At 46.9% G+C, this 21,324-nt stretch overlaps 1 long non-coding RNA gene across 3 annotated transcripts; it reads right to left on the bottom strand.

Annotated features, from left to right (window-relative positions):
- Window positions 1-10,794: 10,794 nt before the first annotated feature.
- Window positions 10,795-19,670, bottom strand: LOC120095211 (uncharacterized). 3 transcript variants are annotated; one of them, XR_005490532.2, is made up of 3 exons: window positions 19,270-19,649; window positions 17,725-17,930; window positions 10,795-11,383 (listed from the first exon to the last, which is right to left on the bottom strand). It is a non-coding gene; the product is annotated as an uncharacterized LOC120095211 (long non-coding RNA). The 3 variants fall into 3 exon arrangements; XR_010055472.1 differs by lacking the exon at window positions 10,795-11,383 and having other exon boundaries at window positions 17,527-17,930; window positions 19,270-19,670; XR_010055471.1 differs by lacking the exon at window positions 10,795-11,383 and having other exon boundaries at window positions 17,527-17,980.
- Between the last annotated feature and the right edge of the window lie 1,654 nt (window positions 19,671-21,324).

Raw genomic sequence — 21,324 nt, 5'->3', positions numbered from 1 at the left:
CTGTTAATCTAGCGGAATGAAGGGCGGTAACACAGACGTGTTGTGTCGTTTCCTATAAGGTAGCTTTGCAGAAGCCTCCTCTCTCACTGCTGACAGCATGTCTGCTGCCAGAGTAGAGCTCTCTGTCACCGGAGAGCTTGGGAAAACTGAGCTGGGTCTCATGGCTTCTTTACCCATGACATTCAGAAAACCTAGCCAAGCTTGCTAAAGGCTGCCTTCTGCTTGCTACTGGTCACACCTGGGCATCTGCCTCAGTTTGACTGATCAGCCTCAGATCAGACAGGGATATCCGAGGCCCCAGGAACAACACGTAGTGTCTAGTGGCTGTCGATCCTGAACAGAGGCCCCAGGAGAGGGCTGGGAACAGCCACCAGAGTATTGGTCCTCTTGCTCTTGGCTTCTTACTGACTGAGCAGCTCTCGTGCCTCTCTTCGCTGCCTCCTCTTCAGAAGGGCCGCCCTTTCCTTTTCCGGGCACAGCGGGTAGATTTGGCACTGCCCAGAGTAACTAGGATTCTGGAACCACAGAAGGGTTCTAACAGGGCCTTCTACCATGGAAGAGCATCCCAGCACATCCAATGTTCGGAGGGTTTGGGTGTTATTTTGTTTCTACATTGTTGGGCTATATTGCAAGTTGCTGTATTCAACTTACAGAGGCCAAAAACCAGGTCCCAGGAATGATAAACAGTATACCAAGGCCACGTGTGAGATCTGAAGTGTCCTCCTCAGCTACAAAGTGAAACAAGGTTTAGTTTCCCTCTGCCTCATGCCCTCCCCCAGAGAACTGTTTCAAAATCGGGACTTCCCTGACCCTTCCTTCACCCCACCACCCTCACCCCATTATCTTCCCTCTTGCTTACCACATCCCATGAGGACTCCTGAGTCTCAGCATAGTCCTTGCAGCAGTTTCTGAGACTTGACGAAGATTATTCATCAAGAAGGCCCCGCCCACTTGGGAGGTGGTCATGGGTTGCAGATTGGACAAGTCATGGGGACAAGCCAGTAAGCAGTCATAAATTTTTTGTGGCTTTCCCCCCCCCCCATTTTTATTAAATTGGATATTTCTTATTTACATTTCAAATGTTATCCCCTTTCCTGGTTTCCTGTCCATCAGCCCCCTAACTCCTCCCCCTTCCTGCAGTCATGATCTTTGCTTCAGCTCTTGCTTCCTGGTTCCACCCAAGTTCCTGTCCTGACTTCCCTCAGTGATGGACCATGACATGGATGTGTAAGTCAAATAAACCCTTCCCTCCACAAGTTGTTTTAGTCAATAGCCTTTATCTCAGTCATAGAGAGCAAACTAGGGCACCCAGTACATGTGGGGCTGGGAACTGAGCTCTGGGCTTCCAGGCATGCTATGCAAGTTCTCTTACACGTGAACTGTAGCTTCAGTCTGGGCCTGTTGCTTTGCTGAGAGCCCCACGGTCACAATCTATTGGCATTCCTGTCCTCCACAGAGCCCAGATGCCCAGGAGTACAGGCTCCGTGCCTGGCCCCTCTCCACCAGTTGGAACACAAATGCTTGGGCCTGATGCATGGAGAAGCTCTGTCCACAATTCTGTGAGGTTCAGGAGCCAGGAGTGACGCACACACCATCGGTTCGTAAGCTCCCTAGTTTGATTGACACATGGCAGGTGACCTCCACTATCTCCATCCAAGCTTGTGCCCCTGGCTGATTGGAGGTGACCCCGGTATCTCGACTCAAGTAGCATTCCGGGATTTTAATGTGCACACAGGCCTTCTAAAGATCTTGTTGACATCCACACCTCGCTCAGCATGTCTGGGGTGGTCCTGCGGTCCTGCATTCTAGAAAGCTCCAAGCTGACAATGGGGACCATGAACGCCATTTTGGGCAGCAGGAATGTCAAGGCGCCAACTTGTAAACAGCCAACGGTGACCCCAGAATTACAATAATGAGGAGGGGATGAGGCTGCATCTCTTGAATCCACAAAGGGTGCCAACTATGGCCAGAGTCAGCATCCATTACACATCCTTCGGCGATCTGCGGCAGCACCCAGTGCTGGCGGTGATGGATAAAACGCGCTCCTTTTTAAGTTCTCTGGAATCCACAGTAACTTCTTCAGTCTGATGCCAGACTGATGGAGGCTGGTGCGAGGTTCCTAGCCTGCTCTCTTCAGGGGCTGGCTGGCAGGAAATAAACATTGCAAAGATCAATACCTGGGGGGTCTCGGGGGGAGGGAGACGGGACAACACAGGGGACAGGGACCAAAGTGGCAGCTGGTAGTGCAGCTTCCTGGAGCAGGGTAACAAGATGCTGACACTCCAACATTGCTCTCTGGGTTGGCATGGCAACAGTAATCCATGTAAATAACTGACCCATACTTAATTAATAAGAGGAAAACAAGGGAGGGCCGGGGTGATAACGCAGTCAGTAAAGTGCTTGTTTTGCAAACATGAGGACCTGAGTTTGATTCCCTAGGGCCCACTTGTTTTTTTTAAGACATGCAGAGTGGCACACACTTATAATCTCAGCGCTGAAGGGGCAGAGACAAGCCGATTCCTGGGACTTGCTGGTCAACCAGCCTACCCTACTTAGGGGCTTCTGGATCGATGGCACGTGAAGAGCAGCAGCCTCCACAAGCATGTTCATGAGCACACACACACACACACACACACACACACACACACACACATGCCCGCACGCACGCACATGCACACACAAACAAACAAGAATGGTTGGAGAACCCACTTGTTATTGGACCCTCCCAATGGCCAAGGTCTGATGGCCTTCTCTGATTGGACATTTGTCTGGGTTGTTTTGACATAAACCGGAACAAGTCTGAGAAGAGGGAATCTTACTGGAGAAAATGCCTCCATACAATTGGCCTTTATGCATGTCTACGGGGCATTTGTTTATTTAGAGACTGAAATGGGGGATGGGGGTGCCCAGCCCTCTTTGGGTGGTTCCACCCCTGAGCAGGTGGCTCTGGGTTACATAAGAAAGCGGGCTTATCAAATCACGAGGAACAAGCCAATCAGTAACATTTCCCCCCACAGTTTCTGCTTCAGTTCCTGCTTCCACACCCCTGCCTTGGAACCCTTCAGTGATGGAGAGCTGTATTAAAATAAACCCTCTCCTCCCCCAAGTTGCTTTGGTCATAGTATTTATCACAGCAACAGAAGCCTAACTAAGAGCAGTAGATATCGATGGAAATCAAGAGACCCCGCCCTGCTCACTACTCCTAACATTTCATGGGTATAGCAGCAGGCCATGCCCCTCTAGGACAGGAGAGGCCCTCTGTGCTGTGCGAGGGCTCAGTATACATCTTCCACAGGAACAACAGCAGAAGCAATTAGGTTCCTTGGTGCCAGTCCCCTGTCATGCCTTCACTTGTGTTACTGTGTAAGTACAGCTCAGGGTGAATCCGCTTGGGTGTTTCCAGAGACAGTGGACAAAAGGCCCGCCCAGAATGTGGACAGTGCCATCCTGTAAGCTGGGGGTTCCCGGCCGAATTAAAAATGGGAGGGAGAACACCACTGAGCTCCAGCATTCCTCCCTGACTGTGGACCCATCGTGACCCACCAGTCAGTCACCTCCCTCTCTGCCACCATGCCCTTTCTCACAGACTGAGCCAAAGAAAGCTTGAAGATGCTTTTGTCAAGCATTCTGTTACAGTGTTGCAGCAACAAGAACAGTAACCAATCTAGTGCCTGGTGCTGTGGCCTGTTGACTCTAGAGTGGCCTGCTTTAGCCGGGAGATGTGATACAATCTGTGTGATGCCAGGCCACTGAGACCCCGCCCAGCCCAAGCCTGGGAATGCCTACAGCTGCTGCTTTACTCCCTAAGGCCCTGAACTACTGCATATGAAGGCCAGCTATTATGAGAGAGGGATGACAGATGGGAGAAAGAGAGACAGAGACAGAGACAGGGAGAGACAGAGACAGAGAGACAGAGAGAGAGACAGAGACAGAAGCATCTCTTCTATAGGAGATCACTGGCAAGGTTATCGGAAGAACCTCCTAGTTGAGGCTGGTCCAGATGACAAAATTATGAGCTAAAAATGGTGGTTCTTTAAGTTGTGAATTTCTGAGCAACCGCAACTCCATCTCCTCGGTATCTGAACATCTTCTCTTCCCTCCAGCCCCAGCACCCACTGGCTCTAGCTCATTTAGAGCAGCCTCCTGGAAGCTCTCCTGGCCCCACACCTTGCTCTCGCCATGCCATCCCCTGCGTCTGAGTCAGCTGTCCCCTGTACTTCTTCCCATCTGGACCCCCAGCCTACACGCCAGCTTCCTCTGTTCACTTCCCGTGGGCCCCCCAAAGATACTTCACTCTGTTTCCTGCTCCACACGACTGGTATCTACTCATTCTCCAGAACTTGGGGTTCCTCCACAAAACCAGATACTGTGTGTAAAATACACCTCACCTCCCTACTTGTATCTTGGGCCAGAAAGATGGCTCAGCAGATAAAAGCACTCGCCACCAAGCCTGATGACGGAAGTTCGATCCCCAGGGGCACACGTGATAGAAGGAGACAACCACTTCCAGTGAGTTGTCCTCTGCCAGCTACACGAGTACTGTGTGACTATGTCACCTTCCCAACCACACACGCAGAATAAACAAACACACACTTTAAAGGGCCTAGGTGCTAAGTGCATAGTTTGATGACTTTTGACAGATATTCCCACGGATACAACCGTCTTCCAGATGTATCCTTAGACGGCTTCCACCAACCAAAATAGGAAGAGACTCATCACTGAAGTTTTCCGGGTTCCTTTTCGGGCAGTGTTCTATCACTGGGCTGTTAATGCTTTAGGTACATGGCCAATACTCAACCACATACAAAGACCCCTGAGCCAACTACTCTACATATGAATCACACACATGCACACATAGCACACTGACACACAGCACACATTCATCATTCTTGCACACAGCACATGATAGGCCTGGAATTTATTATATATTACATGTATAGCACATGCAGACAGTTTCCATGCTTCATATTATACCTTATATACACTCAACATAGGCAAACACACATACACACACTACACCAGAGACCTCCAATGCACTACACACAAATCATACAGGATACAACCTACATGCGTGAATGTAAGGCAAGAGTATGCATTTACACTGTAGAAAATACACATATACACATAGCACACACATATAGCACACAGACCATAGACACATAACACACATGCATACACATCACATGTATGAAATATACACATATACCCAGGGCATGCATATCTGCACACACATACACATAACAAGCCAACACACACACATAACTCTTAGACAGCATGTCCTGGTATTTGGGGTTGAGGCAGGGAGTCACTCATAGGCCTAGGGTAGGGTCAGAATGACGGACATCCTACAAGATTTCTATGGGAAGAGTGGAGTGAGGGTGAGAGGAGAGGCTTGACGTTTGGAGTCCTTGCTATGGAAGGTTGTTTCCCAAATAATTTTCATCAGAATTCAGTGTGGAGACACTCATATTCCCTCTCTCTCTCTCTCTCTCTCCAATATCTCTGAATGGCAACATATATCTTCATTATAAGTAAATACTCTAGGATTATTTTTCTTTTCTTCTGGGCCATTTTCTCTTAGTTCTTATAATAATAATGCTAATCTTACCCACTAGATTGATTTCATGACCTGTTAATAGATTTCTGTGAAAATGCAAAAAGAAAAAAATACAAAAAACAAAAAAGTTTGAATTTTGTGTGGGAGAGAAGACTCAGAGGGATTCTTCTGGACATGTGACCTAAGCTGTAATTGTCTTTTCTTTTATTTAAAAATGTATCGTTAAACACTTCTAATGGGAATCCATAAAGATGCCCTGTGCCCCCTCCCTCCCACCATCCCTTTCTCCTTGTTTCTCTGAAGCGATTTAGAGCCAATCCGGGGCATCTTATCAGCTCACCCCGATGCATCCATACACATGACAAACAAATGACAAAATCATCTTCTTACTCGGCGGAAGCGGCAGCAATTATTCCCTACCTCTCTTGCCCGGTTCCTCGTCCGTTTTTCTTGATTGTCTCAAAATGGGTTTTTTATACTTCGTTGACTCGAAGCAGGTTGGGAACATTTCTCACCTTCCGCTGCATTTTTCCACATTTCTCCTTCCTTCCTCCCTCTCCCCGCTCCCTCCTCTGCCCTCGGATAGAGTGGTCTAGGTTACATGGAACGAAATGAACGGTTGAATGGGTTTTGGGCAGTCAGAGACACCTATAAGACAATCTCTTAAATCAACATGCAGGATATTGGTCACCTCCCAAACTTCGCTCAGGCCTCTCACGCCTAATCCAGTAACATCCTCCTCATCATAGCTCCTGAGATGTCTGTCTGCAGAGATTGCCCTGCCTGGGCTTGGAGGTCCTAAAAATGGAATCATACAGTTAGGTTTTGCTGGGGCGTGTTTTGTGGTGGGCTCACACCTGCTGTGTGCGCCTTCCTTGCCCCTCCTTTCATCCCACTGGCTGAGAGGAAGGCAGCTTAGTATCCAATCTCCTGTTGACAGACAGCTATTCTGCCTCAGTAAAAATTTTGGTACAAGCCTTTTCTTGTGAGTCTAGGTCTTTAAGCGCTGCAGACAAAGCCTGTGGCTGTTTTTTAGAATAGCCCTTCCTTTCTATTTTCAGGAATACCTCAGGAGTGGCTGGCCAAGTTTTTCTTAAGGAACCTGTTGGAGGCTAGAGAGATGGCTCGGTGGTTAAGAACCTTGGTTGCTAACACAGAGGACATGAACTTTGTTCCCAGCACCCACATGGCAGTTCACAGCCACCTATAACTTAAGGATCTGTGCCCCCTTTTCCTGGTCTTCCTGGCACTGCACCCTTGAGATACACAGACACTCACACAGGCAAAAACCTCATACACATAAAAATAAAAATAGCCCAGAGGCTTCTACCTTGCACAAAGAACTACAGACAACCAAGGAACGCTGAAAGCAGGAGAAATAACAATGTTCCCCAGGGAAGGGCACATCCAGTACCAAATGGTTGGTCTGAAAACATACTTACACGTGACATTATATAGACTAGCAGGCTATATTTACTAATCGATATGTATATGTTACATACATGTGCGTAGCAACAACTGATGAGAAAAGAGTCTATGAATTTGAAAGAGAGCAAGGAGGGGTGTATAGGAACATTTGAAGGGAGGAAAGAGAAGGGAGGAACGATGTAATTATAGTCTCAAAAATGAAAATTCTTAAAGCAAAAAAAAAAAAAAAAAACCCCACCCTAAACCTTAAAAAAAGACTTTTCTATAGTTGTCATTATATCATGCGGGAATAAAAGCCATTTCCTTCCCTTCTGATTTCTGTAGTTTTAATTCTTCATGTTGCCTTACTTCACTGACCTGGTTTTGGACTTCAGCTGAATAGACGCTGGGAATGGCTACGTTGTCTGCTTCCCAGGCTTTTGGGGGGAAAAGAAATTTAGTGTTTCACTTTCCAGTATGATTTAACCTTTGACTTTTTAATATGCTTTCTATTAAACAGCAAGTTTGTTGCTGTTTTAAAGGTGATATAAAATATTTCCATCATGGGCAGGAGTTGGGTTTTGTCAAATAGAGTTCCTGTGTTTACTAAGAAGACCAGATATTTTTCCTGCTCTATCCTGTCACCCGGAAGTTTGAGTCACGTTACAGTCGTCAACACTACCAAAGATCCAAGGCAGACTCTTACACAGCTGGGTGTGCATTCCACCCCTAAGCTACGCCCCGGCCACGCGACTTTAGTTTTGAATGCTAAATTAGCCTCGTATTGATGTGTTATCTTTTAAAATATTACTGGTCAGGATAGGAAAGATGGGGCATTTGTTTATCTTCTGAAGGACCTAGGTTTGGTTCCCAGCACCTACACAGTGGCTCACTACATCCAGTAACTCCATTTCCAGGGGGATCTGACACTATATTCTGACCTCCATGGTCACCAGACACATACATGCAAGAATATATATATATATATATATATATACACATAATTAGTTAAAATATTACTGTTTCACGGTGTAGTAGCACACACTTCTAGCCAGGAGGCAGAGGGAGGCCATATCTCTTAAGTTCAAGGCCAGCCTGATTGACATAGTGAATTCAAGACCAGCCAGGGCTCTCCGTAGAGAGACTATGTCACAAAGTAAATGAAGTCTGTGAATGTCCTTGGTTATTTACTTCCTTTACTAGAAATGTGTCAGATCCAGCCTTGGAAATATGCTGGACTCTGGAAGCGAATGGGGGTCATCCCTTCATCGTATACACCTGGGATTGGGATATGCGCTGGATATGCGCTCCACCTTAAAATCTTGAGAAAGCTCGCTAGCCAACTACTAGTGGGTATTCTTTTCTTCCTGCCGAGTTGCTCTTAAGTTCAACTTTTAGAACCGATACAATGAACACTGTTTGGATTTTTCCATTTTCCTGTGAAGGATTGTGTTTTTACAAGGAATTTTCCTGTTTCACTCAAGCTGTCAAATTTATTGACACATAATTTTTTACTACACAGTTACCTTATCATTTTCCTCTGTCCAAGAGGCCTGAAGTGATAACATCACTTCAGCATCTAATGCTGGACATCCCCCCTCTCTCCTTCTCTTTGTCTCTCTCTCTCTCTCCCTCCCTCTCCCTCCCCTCTCTATATATTCATACATATATACATGTGTATATTGCTATAGTTAGTTAGCTAGTTAGTTAGTTAACTAGATAGTTAATTAGTTAGTTAGTTAGGCTCAGCATCATCAATTTTATTAACCTTGCCCTAACCTCAGCTTTAATATTTCCCATCCTTCCAGTTTGGGTTTAATTTGCCTTTCTTTTTTTTTTCCCTTCTTGATTTCTCCAACTATGTTTGAAGCCTTTCTTCTCTCTCTATTACAAGAATTTCCATCTGTAAATTTCCCCGAGAATATTGAATTAACTTCATTGTGCAACCTTCGCTACGTTACGGCTTCATTTGCATCCGATTTAAATGGCTTTTTAATCATTTTCTCTGGCCAGTGGATTACTTGGAAATGGGTTGCCTGATTTCCAAGTGCTTGCAGGTTTCTAGGACCTTGCTGTTATTGATGTATGATTTAATTACGCAGCGCTCTGAGAATAAACTCTGTTTCATTTTTCAATCTTTGAGAGTGCTCTCCCTTCGTCTCCTCCATGGTGAGTCTCGGTGAATATTCTCGGGCGTTGAAAGGGAACTGTTCCCGCCCGCCGTCACTCAGTGCAGATGGCTTCCCAAGCATCAGCTGTGTTGGGTCGTTTAATGTCGTTACTGGAGTCCTGTTTGTCCTTCACTGACATCCTGTCCCCTAGGAGGTGGTAAAATCTTTAGGTTTGTCTTTTCATGTCATTTTCTTCTTCGCATATTTTAAGTTCTGCTGTCATGAGTTTTAACCTTGGCACTTGAGGTAGTGGAGGGGGAGGCTTATGCTTCTCCTGTGGACAGATCCCTTCTTGGTCAGTAGCCTCCGAGCAACCTTTCTCATGCTTGGTGTTCGTGATCTTGCATTTGCATTTCTTCCTACCCAGAACTTGGCCATGACTTTATATTAAATTGTGTTCCCCCATCCCCCTCCTCCCCTCCTTTGTGTGCATGAATATCTGTGTGTATGTGTGTGCATGGATCATGTATGGGCATGGTGAGAATGTTTGTGTGTTTGCATGAGCATGTAGAGGACTGGTGTCACTTCTTACATGCTATGCCGGCTACTTTCTATGTCAACTTGGGTAGAATTAGTTTGGAAGAGGGAACCTCAATTGAGAAAAATTCCCCCAACACATTCGCTTTCCAGCAATTATATTCGATGACTGATGTGGGCAGGCCCAGCTTACTGCATGGGTTGGGGGTTGCTGGTCCCCCTAGGCTGGTGCTCCTGGATGCTGTTAAAAAGCAAGCTAAGCAAGCCATGAGGAGCAAGCCAGTAAGCAGCACCCCTCCATGGCCTCTGCATCAGCTCCTGCCTCCAGGTTCCTGCCCCTGTTTCTTCTCAGTGATAGACTGTTACCTGGAGGTATAAACCCTTTCCTGTCCAAGGTTTTTGGTCATGGCCTTTATTAAAGCAACAGAAAAGCTGACCGGTGTGGGTACCATCCTTCCTCCCCTTTTGAGACAAAGTCTCTCACTACTTTGGTTCTTTTGAACACCTCTGAGAAGACAGACTGGCTGGCTAACGAGTCCCAGGGCTAGGCCAGTCTCTCATACACACTGTGTCCAGCTCCTGTACAAGAGCTCTGGGGATTGAACTCGGTTCTTGGGCTTGCAAGGTAAGCACTTCACCAACTGAGACATCTCCCCCTGCCCTAATCTTGCTTCTTTTAAATAGATAGACGGACAGACAGACAGATAGATATAGATGATATAGATATAGGTATATCTGATATATAACTAGATATTGATGATCTATTCTAGCAATTTCCATCTTTTGAGAGTTGGATCCTTCTGTACTTTAAAAGTTATTGCTGTAGAGTATACTTTTGTCATTTACTGTTTGCCCTGAGGCCCAATATTCTGATATCTAACCCCTACTTCCTTCCGGGGTTAATTATTTTCCAGCGTTCCCCTCAGCATCTCTTCATGCCTTTTTATTTCTTTTTTTCTTTTAACATTTTTTTCTTTTTGGTGGTTACTCTGGATATAATATGCACCTTCCACTTAATATCACTGGTTTCAAACAATTTCATACTGCTTCACAAACAACATAAAATTCCAGCTGCATAGTTTATGCCTACATAAAAAGATACGTAAAGCGCATTAAACATTGGTGCAATTTGTGCATTTCCCAGTAATCTTCTGCAGACAACTTCAATTACATTCGCTCGCGTAAAATACAAATATATTTTTATTAACTTCAGATTGGCACCCTTGGAGTCGATATTCGTTAGCGTTCTTGCTGCTGGGATCCCATACTCAAGAGAAACAACCTAAGGGAGTGAGGTTATTCATTTTGGCTCACGGTTCCAGAGGCTTCAACCCATGGCCACTTGGCTCTCTGGGCTTGAGCAGAACACATCGGGGAGATGAGCAGCTAGACAGAAAGCAGGCTCTGAGACAAGAAGGAACCAGAGAAAACACGCCACAAACAAGCAGCAACCCAACATGGATGCTTCCTTACCCCTAGCTAAGCCCCGCCCCCTCAAGGTTAGGGGCGTGGCAGAGTGCTCCAGGAGCCTGGGAGGATGGTTCCTCCCCTCCTTCCGGTTCTCCCCCTTCTCCTACTCCTACCCCTATTGCCTTTCTTCCTAGGGTTTAGGATCTTCTGGGAAGTTCCTTGTATTTCACCAGTTCCATCCCTGACTTTACGGGTTGTCCTCGTCATCGTCGTTTTCGTCATCGTCGTAGTCATCGTTTTTAGTTATTCCTCCAAACAAGAACAGGCTTCCATCAGGTACAGAGTCTCTTGTGGAACAGCTCTGCAAGACAAAAGGATTCGTGGGCTTTCCTTATCCAATTTGTATTTTTACATTCACTTTGGGAAGATACTTTCACTTAGATATAAAATTCTAAATGAAGACCCCGATGTCTCTATTCAGAACCCTCTAGAGACACCACGGCGCTATCCCATGGCCTCTTCTTTGTTGTTCATTCCAGTGGTGGTCTTACTGGCCTTAGTGAGCTCCTTGTAGTTTGGTGGCTTTAGTGGGTCTCTTGGTTTCAGTGGTTTGATTACTCACTGTCTGGGGATGGCTCTGTTTGTGATTGCTCTGGTGGGAGATTGTGGAAACTCTTGGACCTGTAGGTTAACGTCATCTGTCTGTTTGGGAATATTCTCTACTCTCACCCATCTCACTATTTCTTGTCCTTCATCTCTCTCCTCTCCTTCTGGGACTCTAATTGCACGCTCTATTACGTCTTCCTGATACTGTCCTTCAGGGTGCAGATGATCAGTCATTTTGACCTTTTTTAGAATCTTTTCTGCTTTAAGTCAGATGATTTCTTTCATCCCACCTTCAAGTACGCCAGCCTCTTCTTCCACAGTGTCAAGTCTGCTATGAAGCTGACTGAGAGAATTTTGTGTGTATTATGAAATAGATTTCAGTTTCCAAATAATGGTTTATTCTATGCTAGAGTGTCGATGCTAAAATTCACCATCTGAGCAATGGGAAGTGTGGTTCAGTTGGTAAAATGTGTGCCTAGCATGTGGGAAGCTCTGAGTTCAACACCAACATGTCCTGGACATGGTGACGGCATTTGAGAGGTAGAGACAGAAAGGTTAAGAGTTCAAGGTCATCCTTAGCTACACAGCAAGTTTGAGGCTACCCTAGGATATACAAGAATCTGTCTTTAAAAAATAAAAATCATAAGGCTGGCAAAATGGCTCAGTAAGTTAAAAGTTTTCTTGCAGTCAAGCTTGATAACCTGAGTTAGATCAGTGCTACCCATAGGGTGGATGTCTTGGGATGTCTATTGTTGAGTTAAAATATCATGGCCAAAAACAACTTGGGGAGGAAAGGGCTTATTTCATCTTATATAGGTAACTGTCCATCACTGAGGGAAGTCAGGGCAAGAACTCAATTAGGAGCCCGGAGGCAGGAGCCAAAGCAGAACCCATGAGGAACTGCTGCTGTCTGACTTGTGCCTCATGGCTTCCTTAGCCTGCTTTTTAAATCCCATCCAGAACCACCTATGGGGGGTGGCACTACCATAGTGAGCCGGGTACCCCCACACTACCCACCCACATCAATCATTAATCCTGTAGACTTGCCTACAGCCAATCCGGACGGAGGCATTCTCTCACTCTTTCCCAAATGAACCCAGCTCGTGTCCAGTTGGCATGAAAGCTAGCTAGCACAGCGGTAGAACAGAACTGACTCCGGCAAGTCGACCTCTGACCTCAGCATGCGCACTCTGGCACCTGCACACACCCACATGCATGCGCACACGTGCACACACATGAATGATTATTTTTTTTAATAAGAAATATCTCCATCTATTCTCTGTTCCCGGTGCTGTTACCACGCATTGAGATAATTAGTGTTGTCTTTTAAAGATCCTTTCTGGCTATCCCAGCCTCTGGGTTAGCCGCGGGTCTGCTTCAATGGCCCTCCCCAATCCTGATTATAGGGCATAAATCCCTGCTTCATTAAGTGTTTCATAATTTTTAATTATAATTCCGGGCATTGTGCGGAAGAGAACAGTCGAGGCTAAAGAACGCAATTGCTCGCTGGGTTGGGAGGCTGAGTCAGCTTAACCTGTGGCCGAGCTGAAGACTCTTAGAGCCGTGCCGTGTTTTTACGGGCAGCCAGTTCGCCAGAGACTTCGCACGCTCTGAGGGCTGAGCCAGGACTTCCTGCAGCCGAGCTTTCGGTTTAAGCATGGGGGAGATGTCTCTCTCAGTTAGCGCCACATGCTGCTGCATTCGGGGTCCCTTGGGGGGATTCTTCGGCTCTCCAGCTCTACTGCCGCTGGCTTTGTACCTGGGCCGAAAATTCTCTGAACCTTGAATTTCTGTCCCGGTCCCTTTGGCTTGCCTCTGCCTTGAACTTGGGGCTGTTCTCAGTCCATCCGGGGATTTTTCAAGGGGCCTCATCTCCCCGCAGTCACTGCCAGACCCGGGGAAAGAACTGGAAGATTGGAGAGGGCTCTGCAGGACACATTCTGTCGTGCTCTTTATGAGACGAAGGGCATTAAATATGACCTTTACTCTTTGTTTATATATGTGTACGTGTGTGCACATCTGTGCATATAGGCGCATGTGCTATGTGCTCTTGTGTGTGTAGGCAAGCGCCTGTGTTCATGTGTGTATATGTGTGCGGAGGACAGATTTTGACATCAGGTGTCTCTCCATCTTATTCTTCTAGGCAGAATCTCTTCACCAAAGTGGGCTATGCTCGTGTCTTAGCTAGGGTTCCCATTGCTGTGAACAGACACCATGACCAAGGCAACTCTTATAAAGAACAACATTTACTTGGGGGCTGGCTTACAGGCTCAGAGGTTCAGTTTATTATCATCAAGGAGGGAGCAGGGCAGTGTCCAAGCAGGCATGGCAGGGAGGAGCTGAGAGTCCTGCCTCTAGATATGACTGCAGCCAGAAGAGACTGGCTCTTCTGCCCTGGGTGGAGTTTAAGCATAGGACCTCAAAGCCCACCCCAACAGTGACACATTTCCTCCAACAAGGCCACACCCATTCTAACAAGGATACACCTCCTAATAGTGTCACTCCCTATGGGCCAACCATTCAAACACATGAGTCTATGGAGGCCAAACCTATTCAAACCACTACAACTGGCCAGCCAGCGAGCCCCAAACACCTTCCTGTCTCTGCCTCTTGAGCACTGGGAGTCCAAGCAAAGACTACATCTGCCTACTTTACATGGTTGCTGGGGATCCAGACTCAGGGCCTTGTATACGTCGGGCAAGCACTTTGAGGAGCCATCTCCTCATCCCCAACTTATGTCTTCTTAACCCCCACGCATGGTGGATTTACCCCCTTTCCTGATATCCTTACAGTCCCAGGTCCTTTCCGGCCCAGGAACCGTCAACACATCTGCGTCCTCGGCTCTCTTATGTATTTTTAAAAGATGTGGTCATGTAGTTTATCCTGTTTTCATTTTTAGGATAGAAGGTGGGAGGGTGGCTTCTTGTAACTTTCTGCATCCTTACCCGGAGCAAAATTCCATTCCAACCAGAAGCAGATGGCCTAATAAATAATTATTAGGCAAGCATAAGCATCCTCCTCGGGGATAGCTCTAGAGCTCCCTGTCAGTCTAGAAGATGCTCGCTCAGCCTCCGTGGCCTCCTTCTGAGAGTCTTTCCCAATTTCCCCAGTAGCCCTGGGCACTTCTTCTCCTCGGTTCCTCTCTTCTTTGATCCTGCCTACATTAAAGTTATTTTTCTTACTGTACCATAATTGTTTGCGTGTCTGTCTTCGCCACAGAACTTCTGAGTTCCTCCGGGGCAGTAATCCTGTAGTTAATAAGTTACATACATATAAATATGTATACACAGAAACGCACACGCCCATATACAAACACTGTGTGTGTGTGTGTGTGTGTGTGTGTGTGTGTGTGTGATGCACAGAGATAGATGGTAAATTCGTTGAGGTACAGTAATTACAAAACCACGTGTTCCTATGCAACAAAAAAACAATCAAGCTTTCATCTTTTTAATTTTTATAATTTAAAATGTATGTATTTATTTTTATGTGTACGGGTATTTTGTTTGTATATGTATGTGAGCACCACACACGTGCCTAGTCCCCAAGGAGGCCAGAAGAAAGCACTGGATCCCCTAGGACTGGAGCTATAAATGGTTATGATCCGCCATGTGGGTGCTGGGAATTGAACCAAGGACCTGGGGAAGAGCACTCAGTGCTCTTAACCACTGGGCCACCTTTCCTGTCTTTTTTTTTTTTTTTTGGTTCTTTTTTTTTTCTTTTTTCCGGAGCTGGGGACCGAACCCAGGGCCTTGCGCTTCCTAGGCAAGCGCTCTACCACTGAGCTAAATCCCCAACCCCTGGGCCACCTTTCCAGCCCCGTTTTTTTATTTTTGAATTCTTATTTTGTGTACATGCGTGGTGCAAGCTCAGGGATGCATGTGGGAGGCAGTGGTCAACCTCGGATGTTTCTCAGGCATTCTCCTTACTTTCCTTGACAAGGGGGTCTCTCACTGGCTTAGAGGTCACCAAGTCAGTGAGGATAGCTGAGCAGCCCAGTGAGCTTGTCCCTACCTCTCTAGCACTGAGATTACAAGTGTGTCTTCATGCCTGGTACTTTTCTTTCTTTTTTTTTCTTTTTTTCAGAGCTGGGGACCGAACCCAGGGCCTTGCGCCTGCTAGGCCTAAGCGCTCTACCACTGAGCTAAATCCCCAACCCCTCCTGGTACTTTTCAACATGGCTTCTAGGGATTAAAGTCAGGTCCCCGTGCCTTCCATCTCCCCAGCCCCTGGATTTTTGCCTTTTGTGGTTGGATCTGGTGCTCCTGCTGACACATGGCCAGCATGCAACCCCTGTCAATGGAGTTACTCGTTAATAACTGAGTATACCATCTTCACTTCTCTGTCCTCTGCTCCACCGGTGCTGGATGTGGGCAGCTGTCCTGTCATGTTTTACTCTCTGCAGGGTTGGAAGAGGACTGTGCGTGTGTTTATTTGCATATGCAAATTTGTGATCAGCATTAAGATTCTGAGCTTTGGGTGTTTGCTTTGGGGTTTAGGTGGTTGGCAGCAGGAGCCAGTGTCCAGAGGTGGCAATCATGGGAGGATTTGGGAACTAGCCCAGAGCTGAGCTGCGGCTGTGTGAAAGACGATGCTGATTTAGAAAGTGTGCTTCCAGGGCTGAGGGAGCTGTTGCGGCAGTTCTCAATGAAAGACCCTCTCATGGGGGTCTCCCAAGACCATCAGAAAACACAGCTATTTACAGTACAGCTCATAACAGTAGCAAAAGTCTAGTTATGAAGTGTCAACGAAAGTAATTCCACAGTTGGGGGGAGGGGGGACCACCACAACATGAAGAACTATATTAAAGCATTAGGAAGCCTGAGAACCACTGTGTAGGGTATCTATACTAACTTTCTAACCAAATCAGATGCTACTCATTCCCCTTCTTCAGTGCTAGACACCTCCTTCCTTCCTTCCTTCCTTCCTTCCTTCCTTCCTTCTTTCCTTCCTTCCTTCCTTCTTTCCTTCCTTCCTTTATAACCCTTCCTTCCTTCCTCCCTTCCTTCCTTCATATCCCTTCCTCCTCCCTTCCTTCTTCTCTTCTCCCCTCACCTCCTTCTCAGCAGAACAGTACTCATTACTTATGCCTGAGTAGAGTTCAGCAGCAGCTCTTAGACGCTGTGTCTCTCCTTCTTATCCCTAATGCTATAAGGCAGATGTCTCTGGCTATACCATGGCTGCACCAGTATCTGCCCTTCCCAGAATCTTTCCCCACCCCAGTGTCCCCAGGACAAGTCACATGCCTGCTAGTAAGTAGCCTGCCAGCATAGGTAGCATGGGGCTACCTTCATCACCTCCTTCCTAGGTTGTCTTCAAAGCTCTTCTCTGGGCAGGGCACGACCTGGGAGAAAGGATAGAGCACTCCTTCATCAGAGTCTCTGAGGGCATTGATGGGAACACAGAAGAAATAAAAAAAGAAGTTTCGGGCCAAAAGCTGAGGCTATTGCAGTCCCAGCAGGCTCAGTTTGGCCATCCATTGAGTTAAAAAAGAAACTTGGGCCAAGGAGAGAGCTTAGTTGGCAAAGTGCTAATCTTCCAAGCATAAGGGCCTGAGTGACTGAAATCCTAAGTCTCCATGTTAAACAAACAAACAAACAAACAAACAACCTAACAGGGCAACATGGTGGTTCGGTGGCATGGTGGCATTTGCTTACAGTCCCAGTGCAAGGAGGTAAAGACATTTAAGTTCCTGGGCTACTGGCTGGTAAACTTCAGGCTAGTGAGAGTCAAAAGAAGTAAAAGTGGGGAGAACCCAAAGAAAGCTGACCTCTGGCTTCCACAAACACAAAAACAGGTATACACATCACCTGCGCATAGACACACACACACACACACACACGCACACGCACACGCACACGCACACGCACACGCACATGCACATACACTGGGGTTGGGGGCTTAGTAGTAAAACCCAGAGAGAGAGATTTATTCAAAGTGCCCACATAGAGAAAGGGAATGGATAAAGGGGCCCAGTGACCCCCAAGATTTCAGAAGATCAGGATGCCTATGTTAGCTTTAGATTTAAGTTGGGGCAAGGAGCAATATGTTGGCATCATGAAGCAGTCCTGGTCCAGATGCTGTCTCCTTGATCCTCACCTCAGCTTGGGTCCAGTGTGGTGGCCTGAGGATGCTACCCTGGGTCAATCTGGTTCCTAGGAGATGGTCACTTCTGCTTCAGAGTGCAGCTTGGCCCGCACGGGTGATCACTGTCATCTGGGCGTGGCCTGACCTTCCAGGTTTTGTACTTCCAAAAATCCAAGGCGACCGCAGGTTTAAGGCAGTGATTCTCTCTGTCTTCAGCTCTGAGGGATGATAAGATTGATCTGGACACACTGAGTGTCTTGCTTGTCAACTGTCAGAAGCAAACAAGTGACCCAAAGCTAAGGAGACAGACTTAGAAAAGCAACAGAAATGCCAGGCTTACACCTCGCATTGAGTTTACCCCGTAAGTCAGCCTAAGGAGTCCATGCTTTTTTGGCAGAAAAACAAATCTAAGCGGATGAGCCCCTGCAGTCACCGTGAAGGGAGCAGAGCTAATGACATCTACAGAATGAGAACCACGCCCCCTGCCAGGGATGCAGAGAGTCCAGGTCTCCTGGGACTTCTAGACCAGGCCAAGCACGCTGAGGCAGAGGCATCAGGGGATCCACGGCGGAAATCGAGCCACAGAGGATGGGTAATTATGAGATCTGAGAGTCAGAGTGAGACTTCGAAATCCATCCTGTGAACCAGGCATAGGAAGGAGGCATGGAGCAGGGGATGCTGGGAAGGAGAGCCAAGGCGCTAAGAGAAACTTCCTAACTCTCAACCTAGTGAATAAATATAGACCACCCTAGGACTAGGTAGCATCTACTCAGATCAGTCATACCCAGATAGCACTTCTACACCCCATAGGGTAGGTATGCTGGTTTATCCCTGCCTAGGAGAGGACGCTGGGGTTTAGAAGTAATGAAGATGCTAGAGTGCTGTCTCTACAGGCAAAGAATTTGCTGCATAAGCATCAGAACCTGAGTTCCAATCCCGGCTCCCTTGTAAAGGTTAAGCATGAGAACAAGCCCACGGCACAAGCACTGAGCAGGTCAGAAGGGAAGGATGCCAGGAGCTCACTGGCAAAACCCATGAGCTCTGGGTTTTGCTTCAAAGATTAAAGGAGCAATGAGAAGCAGGACACTCATAGAAACACACACACGTGATTTAGTTATAGACGTGTCTGCGTCTGATGACCACATCCAAGCAATTTCCGCAGCACCCGATGCCTGATCTTCTGGTTGCGGAGAGGGGAGACGGGCAACTGCCCACGGGTGTTTCTAGCCCTTCGATGTAATGGATAGTAATTCTAAGAAAGTTTTCTTGGCAAGATTCAGGCAGTGTTGGGAGTTTATTTTCCCACTCCCTTCAGGAAAGTTAATCAATTTTAAAGCCGACCCCTTCCAAGCTAGGATGACAACTGGGGAAAAGGGATTGCTTTTTTAGCTGCTGGGTTTGCTGCCTGGGCCCCTCCCACCTCCGTGGGGCCCGCTTATTGACATTGAAATATCTTAACAATAAGCAGCTATCGATACCCTCCCCCTAGGTCAATACGGAGACTCATTGACCCAGACTGCAAATATGGAAGGCGGTGAGTCCAAGGTCACTATTTACCTGAAGGGATGAGGAATATATCTTGATAAGAACCAAAAAAATCGAAATCAATATGCAAGCCGTGGCGTGGATCGCTAAAGCTGCACGCTGCCAGCCACGAGGCTATTTTAGGCCATTTCAGGGCTCCTCTGACTCAGAAGCGGAGGCCAGGACTAGAGAGGAAGTGAGAACAGAATCCGACCCTTCTCTCATTGCCCCAGCCAAGGAGACTGACGATCTATATTGCTGGCCTGGGTCAGCTCAGTTCCCACAAGACTCAGTTTCTCCAGTCACTCTGAGGGAGTCCTTCAGACACAGAACATAACGGCCCATTTAACCACAGGAGCTGTAGAGGGTATGACGTGGCAAGATGGCTGCTTCCCACCATCATATCAGCGATGGTGATGGTAAAACAGAAGGATTCTGGGACCTGCTGACGTCATCGACTTGGCAAAGTTCCAGGCCAATGAGAGACCCTGTCTCAAATTAAAAAATGGAAGGTGTCTGAGGGAACTATACCCAAGGTTGTACACACACACACACACACACACACACACACACACACACACACACACACACCACTACTTCCCCAAGGGAGCTTATTGGAGAAGCCGTAGGGGGCAAATAACATGATCTTCGCCTGTTGGGGAAACTTCATTATCCAAGATGGAGTCTCCTGTTGGGAAGGGGAAGGGCAAGGTCTGAGGCAGGCTACCTGACGACCTGCCTGAGCCTCCCGGCCATAAACATTCTAAACTGGAGCTGCCGCACTATGGGCTTTCTTCCTCTGAAGGGCTATTTTTATTATAATTATTTGTTTAGGCTTAATTAACTTCTTTCCCAATTACAAAAGAAATCCATGTTCTCTGTAGAAAATGTCAAGGCAGTCCGTGACGATCCTCTTAATCTCCCTCTCGGAGTGTTCTGACTGTCTGATGAAGGGAAGACAGAGCACGGGCCCTGAATCCCGAAAGAAAGACCCGAGTTCAAGTTTGGATCTGCAACTTGGCAGACGCGCGGCTTTCGAGGAAGGGGCTGCTTCTCTCTTGGCTGCCATTTCGGAGAGGAGAAGGCTCCTCGGTGCAGCTGACACGGTGATTAAATAAGGATTTATGCAAAACACTATAAAGTTGACATATGTCTGACAAGTTGGATCATGAGACACCCAGGGACACGTTCGAATAGGCAGCATCGGGGACAGAAATGGGAGAACCGCTGCCGAAGCGAGGATGGCTTTTAAAATTACAGGATTTTTATAGGCAACTAAAGTCTCTCAAACGGGAACATCATTATGAAATAGATGACTCCTTAAGCAGAGCAAACATCTTTTCAGTAGAGTCAAAAGTAAATCTCAAGTGTCCCGTCGCAAGACAATGTCAGATATTTGAGGCTAATTGGCTTTATTTAATCTTTGTATTAAAAAAAATCATCACATCAGTTTGTACACCATAAGCACATGCAATTATAAATTATCAGTATGTGATATGTCACAAAGACGAAATGAAGGTAAATGATCAAAACCCGACGTGAGAGGGATCTTACAACAAGATCCACAGGAGTCAGGGCCAGTAAGGAAATAGGGATGAGGGGTGTCAGACCAAAGTAGTTCCATACGGAGACTCGGTTACAGGGGTGATCTCAGCTGGGGAACCTAATAGGGTTGCCTAGCAACCGTCAGGAGGGGGGGGCTAAGTGAACCAGAAAGGAGCCATGTCTAGAAGGGGTTAGTCCCATTGAAGTTGGACCCACAAGGAGAAGAGAGTCTCAGTTGATCAACTGACCAGATTAGATTGTCCCATAGACATGTTATATGAGGAAGTGCCTTACTAATTGAGATCAGAGGGCCCAGTCCCCTCTGGGTGGCACCATTCCCTAGGCAGGTGGTGCTGATCTCTAAAAAAAGGATAGGCATGACCCTGTGAGAGAGCCAGCAAGCATCCAGTTTCTTATTCAAATTTCTGCCTTGGCTTCTGTTCGTGAGGGACTATTGCCTGCCTATAAGCTGAAATAAAGCCCTTTCTCCCCTAAGTTGATTTTGGTCAGAATGTTTTATCACAGGATGAAATTAGGATGTGA

The sequence above is a fragment of the Rattus norvegicus genome, chromosome 10 (assembly GCF_036323735.1).
Source record: "Rattus norvegicus strain BN/NHsdMcwi chromosome 10, GRCr8, whole genome shotgun sequence".
In the NCBI taxonomy this organism is placed as follows: domain Eukaryota; kingdom Metazoa; phylum Chordata; class Mammalia; order Rodentia; family Muridae; genus Rattus; species Rattus norvegicus.
Note: the sequence above shows the minus strand (reverse complement) of the source record. Positions and strands in the feature narration are given on the sequence as shown.